This window comes from Lucilia sericata, unplaced genomic scaffold (assembly GCF_015586225.1).
Source record: "Lucilia sericata isolate MDLA Ls3-8-SP2 unplaced genomic scaffold, ASM1558622v1 Contig000770F_arrow, whole genome shotgun sequence".
Classification (NCBI taxonomy): domain Eukaryota; kingdom Metazoa; phylum Arthropoda; class Insecta; order Diptera; family Calliphoridae; genus Lucilia; species Lucilia sericata.
In genome coordinates this window covers 166,442-177,322 of record NW_023994766.1, presented here as the reverse complement: position 1 = coordinate 177,322, position 10,881 = coordinate 166,442, and positions in this window count along the sequence as shown.

The window sequence follows — 10,881 nt, the reverse complement described above, 5'->3', positions numbered from 1 at the left end:
GCAATTGCAAAGAAACTGATAATACATTTTAAAAATTTGTAAGCTTTTATAAGAAATTTATGGCAAAATAATTATAATTATATATTAATACAATTAAAACCTCAAATTGAATCATAGGCATTTTATTAAACATTTGTCAATATATTTAATATCTTTTTAAATACATTCATAGTAGGGGTACAATTTTATTAACTCCACCATAGTATCAAAGTTATGGCCAAAAACTTCGTTCTAAAAATTTAAACTTTCGATTAGGGTTCTATAAATCGACTTTCGAACAATCGACTTTTTGTCGAAAAAAGTCGAAGTCAACTCGACTCGACTATCGTCTGTGAAAAAAGTCGAAAAGTCGACTTTGTTAATAAATGTCGAAAAGTCTGAAAGTCGAAAAGTCGAAAAAGGTCGATAAGTCGAATAAAGTCGAAAAATGTCGAAGAAAGTCGAAAAAAGTCGAAAAGTCGTGAAAAGTCGAAAAAAGTCGGAAAAAGTCGAAAAGTCGGAAAAAGGCGAAAACTCGAAAATTGTAGAAACAAGTCAAAAATAGTCGAAAATTTTAAAAAAGTGGAAAAAAGTCAAAAACTCTAAAATAGTCGGAAAAACTCGAAAAAAGTCAAAAAATAGTCGGAAAAAAGTCGAAAATAGTCAAAAAGTCGAAAAAATCGAAAAGTCGACTATTTATAAAATAATTATAGTCGAAAAGTCTAAAAGTCGACTTTTAATTAAATGAAAAAAGTCGACTTTTAACTAAATGAAAAAAGTCGAAATTTTGTACGTTTAGTTTTTAAATTTTCAACGATTTTAAATAAAAACGGAATCCGAGAGATCAGAAAGTGGGATTTTGGAAACAAATATATTGTTTATAACAACAAAACAGATCAAGCTCAAAAATTGTGTGAGAAATTATGCAGGGATGAATAAAAAATTCTTAAAAATTAAAAACAAATCCTTTCTCCAAGTTTTACGTAAAAACAAAGATATTTTATTTGTTTATTTACTAGCTATACCCAGTGTGCTGTGCTACCCTAAAAGCAATATAAATAAGAAATCCAGTTAACGATTTTGATGATTCTAACTACAATGGTTTTCCAGATATACAATTTGTTACATATGGGAGATTCCACGCAAATTATTGCAATTTCTCTAAATGTTCTTCAGTAAAATTTGAAGATTCTAGCTCTAATAGTTTCTCAGATATACGAATTTTTTATTTAATTCATATGGGAGCTCCAAGCCCCCCAGATGAATGTCCGCCCTTTTTTCTCCAAAATGTTCAAATGATTATTAAAGTTCTTCGTGCAAAATTTGAAGAATTTAGTTCTATTAGTTTCCCAGATAAACGAATTTTTGTATTTAATTCATATGGGAGGTTCCGCTCCCCTCATTGGTAGTCCCCCAATTTATTACCCAAAATGTTTACATGGATGTTAAAGTTCTTCCAGAACAACATCATTTAAAGGGATCACAAAGAGATTGAAAAATATTGCAAAAGTTTCACTTTGAAAACATTATTAGAGCGTATGAAAACTCGCAACTCTAAAAGCAGACTATTCCTGTTTTAGCGGTAATTTCTTTATGATTAAAATAAGTAAGGAGTAAGTGTTATATTCGGCAAATCATTTGTCGTAAAAAAGCAAATTTCGGAAGTGGTCATATACATATATTTATGGACTTTGATCATTAGATTAATAAGAACGTCACCGTGATTTTCGGATTAGAGACTTAAATGTGGAATTGGGTCAATTATGGACAAAGTTCTCTATAATTTAAAGTATTTTTTTTTTTAATTCTACCATAAATCTATCATAATGATAACTTTTGGAATTATGTATTAGCTATAAACTGATTTTCTGTAAGAGATAAATTTTCGTTCAATTAGGATACTGCGTGTTTAATTTTATGTTTATATATTCAATATTTTAGAAAATTCAAAAAATACCAGTTAAAGAACGAAAAATTACTAGAAATACTCCAGTTTAAATTTTCATTCACTCAAGTCCCTGATTGCTTAGTTTTATGTTTTTAGGCTCATTATAATAGAAAATTCAAATAGTACCAGTTGAAGAACAGGTTTAATTTCATGTCTATAGGTTCAATATTATAAAAAATTCAAAAAGTACCAGTCGAAGAACGAAAAAGTACCAAAAAGTCCCCTTTTATATGTTATCACTTAATCCGGGCTGTACATTCTTAATTTCATGTTTCTAGGTTCAATATTATAAAAAATTCAAAAAGTACCAGTCGATGAACGAAAAAGTACTAAAAAGTCCCTTTTTATAGATTACTCCGGGCTCTACATATTTATTTTTATGTTTCTATGTTTAATTTTATGTAAAACTCAAAAAGTACCAGTCGAAGTACGATAAAGTTCCCCTTTTAAAGATTCTCATTTACTCCAGGCTCTAAGTGCTTAATTTCATGTTTCGAGGTTCAAATTTTGTAGCAAGCTCAAAAAGTACCAGTCAAAGAACGAAAAAGTACCAAAAAGTGCCATTTTATAGATTCTCATTTACTCCGGGCTCTACGTGCATAATTTCATGTTTCTATGTTCAATTTAATAGAAAACTCAAAAAGTACCTTTTGAAGAACGAAAAAGTACCGGGGTCCCCTTTTATAGGACCTCACTTAATCGGGGTTCTACACGCTTAATTTCACGTTTCTAGGTTCATTATTATACAAAAACTTAAAATGTACCTTTTGAAGAACCAGGTTCTCACTTAATCGGGGCTCTACACGCTTTCATGTTTCTATTATAGAAAATTCAAAAAGTTCCTTTTGAAGAACGAAAAAGTACCAAAAAGTCCATATTTATAGATTCTCAAGTGCTTAATTACATGTTTCTAAGTTCTAAGTCAAAAAAGTACCAGTCGAAGTACGATAAAGTACCAATAAGTCCCATTTTATAGATTCTCATTTACTCCGGACTCTACTTGCTTAATTTCATGTTTCTAGGTTAAATTTTATAGAATTCAAAAAGTACCTTTGTAGAACCAAAAAGTTCCGAAAAGTCCCTTAATTATTAATTTCATGTTTCGATTTCAATATCATAGAAAACTCAAAAAGTACCAGTTGGAGAATGAAAAAGTACCAAAAAATATAACTTGGTACCGGTGTTCCAAATAACACCCCATTAACTTATTTAGTGTTTCTTGAATAAAATCAAATTTCCCGTTTTTACCCCTTTTGGTACTTTTTTCCTCCCCATTAACGAAATAAAAATTCTGTTCCAAAAAGTTGCAACATCGTATTGGGAGCCCGTTATTATGTATTCATATGTATAAGTTAATGAACTAAAAATGATGTTTCATAAAAAAGTACCAAAAATAGGTAAAATTTTCACCCCTTAAACGCCCGAATATCCAAAAAGTACTAAATTCATATTTTTATTTGTTCGTCAAGTTATGAAGGATTCAAAAATATTTTTTAATGTTCTCTGGTTTAAAAGATACATGGGGTGCAAAAGAACTACCAAATTACAGTTTTTACCCGTTTATTCCCCAAAGGAGCCGAATTTGAAAAAATTACCGGACACCTGTCCGCTTTTTTTTAAATGAACGACGATAAGCTTTAACTGTTTTTATAACTTTTCTAGTTTAGGAGATTTGAGGTTACCGAATTTACGTTTTTACCCTTTTTTAACCCCCAAAAAAATCGAATTTCCAAAAATCCCGTCTTATTAGATACATTTGGTGGGAGACTAACATCCTGCCCAAATTTCAGCTCAAAGAGCATAAACCGTTTAGGCTCTACGATGATGAATTAGTCAGTCAGTCAGTCAGTAACATTAGAATTTTATATATGTATTATGTATATAGATTTCGTGCATTGAATTATACTGTAAAAACATTGTAATGTTCGACTTGAATTCAAGTTTCGTTTTCACTGGAGAATGCTATTGAATTAAAGTGTATTTCAACACTTGAAATTTGAATGTTTGACTGGAATTAAACTTGTTTGGTATAGTGTGACAACTATAAGGGACCTAAAGTCGACATAAAGTCCACAATGGTTAGTACCAATATTTGGCCAAACAACATCTACATACCTAGCCAAGTTATATCCTCTAGGTCCGTGAAGACATTCTCTACAAAGCTATAAATTTGTATAAAAGGCGGCTTAACAATTGTTTCTTGTAAATATTCGGCCACCATAGTGTTTGGGGACAACAAGAGCTTCACTGAAAGGCACACCTGACAGACATCGCGCTCTATTGACTAGGGAGGTATATATGTGGGCATTCTTTCAGGAGACCATCATGATGCCTCCTCTTTCTTGAAAAGAAAGACGTTCTTTATAGACAAATAAATAATTTATTAACACCATTACTTACATTTTTTAATCTTCTAGATCTCACAAATATGCCAAATATAGATTTCGATAAACACTTTTTTTGGGTATTAAACGAAAACAAACCCCGCCTTAAAAAAATTTCATCATAATTATTAACAATTTAACTAAATTCAACCCAACACTTGCTGTTTCTTTGTACAATGACCCTCGGTATAGTAGTACATATAGCATACAATCTTATTAATTTCAATTTTTAGTAAAAAATTATTTTTTTATTTAAAGAATATCATTTCTGTCATTTTAGATTTTCGCACACACACAACAGATTTTTTGTGGCAAATAAAAAATGCAGAAAACAGCTTGGCGCGAAAAATTCTAGCAGAATTTCTTTTCGCAGTCGGCAGAATTGACATCAACTGCACTTCACATTTGAAATACACATGTTCGATATCCTAGCCCTTTACGGTATGACATACCAGCAATGTAAAAAGGTGTAGCTCCGTTGACGTCAACGAAGCTGGTTTGAAGTCAAAGCAGCGACTCGAATTAGGCGCGAAAACACGAAAATATCTGAGGCGAAGCATATACATCGAACGTTGAGCAAAGTTCTACACCGGCCAAATTTCAATGAGCGGCTTATTATTAGATAAAAGAAAACTTGCTTAAATGAAAACAAATTAATTTTATATTGTAAAATTCCACAAATTTAGCGAAAGTATTCTGTAAATTGTACAAAATATGGCGAAATTTTCAAGCCGTACTAAGCTGAAAAATTTTCGGCGGCGGCGGCTTTGACATTTTGTTCGGCGGCTAGGCTTAGTCGGCTTAAGCCGAATCGGCGCAAGTCTCTGATACTGTGTCTCAAGATTTAATGGACTTTAAGGAAACTTTTTAAACACCAATATTCGTAAACATAAAATGTATTTTTCGGATTGAATAGTTTTGGAACAATGAAGTACTGGATTATATTATCCCTTTGTGAAAAATACTAATAAAAAGAGTGCCATTTCGCAAAAGCAAATCATTGCTAAAATCTAAAGTAAACAAATTTAATTAAAAACAGTACAAAACTACTTTTTGTAGACTATTTAAAATTAACGGCATTTTAAGGAAACTTTTTAAACACCAGCATTCGTTTCGCCTTATACATATATATGAATGCTGTGTGTTATGAAAACCATAGCTAGGGAAGTTTTTTCTTCTTCAGTACAGAGTTGTATTTATAGGGAAAGAAACTAGGAAAGGGGAAATTTCGACTTTTTATCCACTCCCATGTCAAATTTAATCTGTCCCACTTTGTTTTGTTAAATTTTTAAACAGTGAATTTTTCATATTTAAATTTTGAAAGATCGTAAAATTTTCAAGTATTTTAAAATTTAAACAACATTTTCTGCACACAATTTTTCTACTCAGAAAGGTTTTATCAAGAAATGCAATTTTTTAATCCGTCTACAGGTAAAACTACCGTTATAGCCCAATAATGCTTTCTCTTTTACCTAAATTCTATGAATTTGTCAGTAGTAAGCCTATAATAACAAATTGTATTTTAGGTATAGACTGACTTTTTGCTAAATTTATTACTATATTAGTTATTTTATACTTAACAAATAAATAAATATTTGGTTTTTCCAAAAATGAAATTTTTTGTACATTTTAAACACTACCTAGAAAAGTACCTAAAACACAACTCTGTACTGAAGAAAAAACGTGTGGTTTATTTTTCTCTCTCAGAGAGAAATTTCCTCGAAAATGAGTTGCTAACTATCCAAGTTTTCATACAATCCCGCGTATTTCTTACCGTATTTCTTACTGGACAAGCCCTTAGAAGTAGGGTTCTATAGTTGAAACGAAAAGTCGACTTTTCAACTTTTTTCATTTAGTTAAAAGTCGACTTTTCTACTTCTCGAGTTTTGCATTTTATGAAAAGTCGATTTTTCGACTTTTTTCATTTAATTAAAAGTCGACTTTTAGACTTTTCGACTATAAGTATTTTATAAATAGTCGACTTTTCGAATTTTTTCGATTTTTTTCGACTTTTTCCGCCTTTTTTCAACTTCCTCCGACTTTTTCCGCCTTTTTTCAACTTTTTCCGACTTTTCGATTTTTTCGACTTTTTGACTATTTTTTGACTTTTTTTTGAGTTTTTCCAACTATTTAAGAGTTTTTGACTTTTTTCCACTTTTTTAAGATTATCGACTATTTTTGAATTGTTTCTACAATTTTCGACTTTTTCCGACTTTTTTCGACTTATCGATTTTTTCGACTTTCAGACTTTTCTACTTTTTTCACAGACCATAGTCGAGTTATCGACTTTTTTGGAACAAAATAGTCGACTTCGACTTTTAGACTTTTTTCGACAAAAAGTCGATTGTTCGATTATTCGAAAGTCGATTTATAGAACCTTACTTAGAAGTTGGGGAACATATTAAAAAACACTGAAATGGGCTAGAAAGGAAAATATAAATAATTTATTATCATGGATTACGAATTTAATAACTGTGTAGTTTTCCACGCCACCAAGGAGGTACTACACCGGGCGCATTGCCAATTTTTTTTTAATGGCTGGCATCCATAATAGGCCTTAACCACTTCATTTAATTTATTTATACAAACAAATTTACAAACAATTAAAATTTACAAACAATTTACATAAATTTACAAACAACTAAATTTTACAAACAATTTAAATTTACAAACAGTTAAAAATAAATTTTCGAAAATCCGGACCAATTTCACATTGAACATCAAAAAGAGCAAATATCAATTTCGAGCCAGTCGATTCATGATGGAAAAGGGAAATTATGTTGGAGGTAAGGCGCCAGGACCATTAAAATAATCTTTGAACGTATTTCGAACACATCGGCCATTAAAATTTTCCTCCAATTGAGCATTTAAATTACTAGAAGTTGAGCGAATGTTGTTGTTGCTGCTTGTGTTATTGCTGGAATGGCGGTTAGAAGACATGATGGGCGATTGTTTTCGCAAAAAATTATGGAGATAGCAGCATGCTAAAGTTATTTTTGTAACTTTTTCCGGAGACAAATTAATAGTCGTATGAAATACTCTGAAACAATTAGCCATTATGCCGAATGTGTTTTCAATGACTACCCTGGATTTTGATAATCTTTTGTTGAATACAATTTCTTGAGAATCTGAAGTGTTGAATGGATAGGGTTTCATCAAATTTTCCCCAAATGGAAAGGCACTGTCGCCTACAAACACGTACGGAGCTTTTATATCTGTATCTGGTAAATTGTCTGGCGCCGGAATTCTCAATTCTTTTTTATTTAATTTAGAGTGAAATTTAGTTTTGTAGAGCGTCCCTGCATCTCCAGCCCTTCCATTTGTATCCACATCAACAAAAAGAAATTCATAGTTGGCGTTCGCAATAGCCATTAAAACAACAGAGTGGATATTTTTGTAATTTAGGTAAAAATCCTGGCTCTCATTTGGTTTTCACATACAAATGTGCTTCCGATAGATTGCACCGATGCAATGGGGGAAGTTCCAACCTTTTCCTTTCCCTTTTCCATTTCTCACTGGTTTCTGGCAACTGTAATAAATTATACTTTAAAATTATTTTTTTATTTATAGTTGTTGGTTTTATTACCTTTATATATGCAAACATGCATTTGCATAGAAATCCTTGCCCTGCTAATTAGAATAAATCAAATTACAAATTAGTCACAAATCAAAAAATAGTTATTGGTATTTTTTGTTAAATTCAATTACTACTTTTACTACAATTATTTACTATTTACTACAATTATTTACTATTTATTTACCTACACTGAAAACAATCCATGCTTAATTTTACGAAAATAATTTTCGTAACTACTTTTTTCTTAATATTTACGAAAATTTTGTGTATAATATATTTTTTCGTATAAAAAAAAATTTAGACTATAAGTATGTAATTCATACATTTCATTAGCATTAATTAAAAAAATATAATTATTTTTTTTCATTAGCATTATTTTGTCCAATGGTAATGCTTTTTAAATTATTACGATTTCATTAGTAATAATTTAAAAATAAATTTTAATTACCATTATTCAATGGTTCTTATATAAAAATTTTTATATAAAAAATATAAAATATTATAAATAGTATGAGTATTATAAATTTATATAAAAAATGGTTTTTATATAAAAAATTTTTTGTATTTAATTTTAAAATTTTTAATCATAAATAAAGTTCTTAATATAAAAATAAACTTTTTACATTGTTTTTTTATGATAGTTGAAGTTTAATTTGTTACTGTTTAATTTACCGTATGGTTCCTGATAGCTGATTCAGGGGTTCCACATTCAAAATTTCTTAAATAAAACAAACAGATAATAGAACAAAATACTTTTCTTTGTTGAATTTTATATAAAATTAGTTTTTGAAAAGATTTCCACCGAAAAAGTCTTAAATCCACTTATAGATAATAGTTAATCCACCGATTTTTGACCCGAATTTCGAGCAATATTTCAATTTTTCAATTTAACCTACCCCAGGAGGTTTAAAAGTGACTTAAATATCACAGTATTTTGACAAACAGGAAAAATTATTTAAGCACAAGTTCAAAAAAATTAAAAATTTATATAATTGATCTTGATTTTTAGATAGATAAATGTATAGGAATTAATACTAGTATATAGACAATACGATATAACCCAAAAAATGAAACAGAAAGTTTTAAAATTAGGAAAACAAAATATGTTTTTTATTTTTTTACATTTTTAAAGTCATATACGTTTATTTTGTGAAAAATAGGAAGAAATATTGTTTTTTGCGTTTTAATATTATAGGGCACGTTTTAACTAAACTTTCTTTTAATGCCCAAACAATAACCTACCTTAAAATCAAGATGAATTTCAGAAAAAAGTAAGGAAAAAAATCTATAAAATAGATATATCATATGAAAGAAGAGATAAATACCTTTTATTTGAGATACTAATCATCAAATTCTAACGGGTAGTTTTTGAGAAAATTTTGTTTTCAACACAAAATGAAGTCGTTTCTATTATTTTTTCCACCACTGTATGTTCATTTTTACTCAAAACATTGTGTATACGATATTGAAGGCATATCATATAACACACAGTTGTAATTCAGGTCTGAGTTGGGGAACAACTCTCGCGTCATCGTTTTTATTTCTTAAGGACGGTCAGGCTTGTGCTTGTTGCTGGGCTTTCGACAGAATTACTTCTCACCCCGCACTAATTTAATGCACTACTTCGTATAACTGTTCTAAGTTATGCGTTGTCTTCATTAAACGCGTGCTTTCGTTTTACCTCAGAGTGAGGTTATGTATTTAACTGGTGGAGACCATAAAATACTCACGATATAACCTGGTGGAGACCATTTAAACTCAAATATTTACTGGTGGAGACCATTAAAACTCTAAAACTTTTTTCTGGTGGAGACCATTAATACTTTTGATGAAATTAAGTCCGGATGCTCCAACTTCCTATATGAAGGTATAGGTCGGTTGGTGGGGTTTTCTCTGGACAAACGTGTGATAACCTGGCAATATGAGTGCTTAATGTACCGCCATCCTAATTAAAACCCGAAAAAAAAAAAAAAAATATCATATAACAAATTATAGAGCTTTATTAATTTTTGCTCATTCATTCTACCATTTTTACATGCATAAATAACTTTTAAACTGATTCGATATGCTAATCCTTTGTCATGTTCATTCATATCTTGGAACATGTTATAACAATATCTAAATATATTTACATCATTATCCGCTTCTTCTTCCTTTTGTTCTTTTTCTAAGAGTTTTTTTGCAGTAACTAAAATATCATTTTCAATCTCTTCTCTATCTAAATTGATTTGTTTATTTTGAGTCTTTTTAGAATTTTCAATCTGAAAAGATGATATAATAATAAAAGTACGTTGTCATCGTCTTTGTCTTCCAAAAATTTTCAACTTATCGTAGAATACCCACTTCGGTTTATAAACATCATTTTCCTATTTTCCCTTTTGAATGAGGCACGAAAAATACTTAATTTCTTCAAAACCGTGTCTCTCGTTGCATCTGGTATATGCTCTTTAAGTTTGTTTAACAATATTTTATAAGCATCTTCCATCAAAGCTGCATTTTTAGCGTCGTCGCATTTGAAATACCATAATTCTGGATGAGCCTGGTATATGTCCAGAAACTCTATCCAAAATATTTAATTATTTTCCATTACTATTGTAAATATATATCCTTTAGAGGCACGAAAAAGTATTAGAGTGTAAACATAAAATGTATTTTTCGGATTGAATAGTTTTGGAACGATGAAATAGTGGATTATAGTATCGCTTTGTGAAAAATACTAATAACAAGAGTGCCATTTCACAAAAGCAAATCATTGCTGAAATCTAAAGTAAACAAATTTAATTAAAAACAGTACAAAACTACTTTTTGTAGACTATTTAAAATTAATGGCTTTTTAAGGAAACTTTTTAAACACCAGCATTCGTTTCGCCTTATACATATATATATGAATGCTGTGTGTTATGAAAACCATAGCTAGGGAAGTTTTTTCTTTTTCAGTACAGAGTTGTATTTATAGGGGAAGAAACTAGGAAAGGGGAAATTTCGACTTTTTA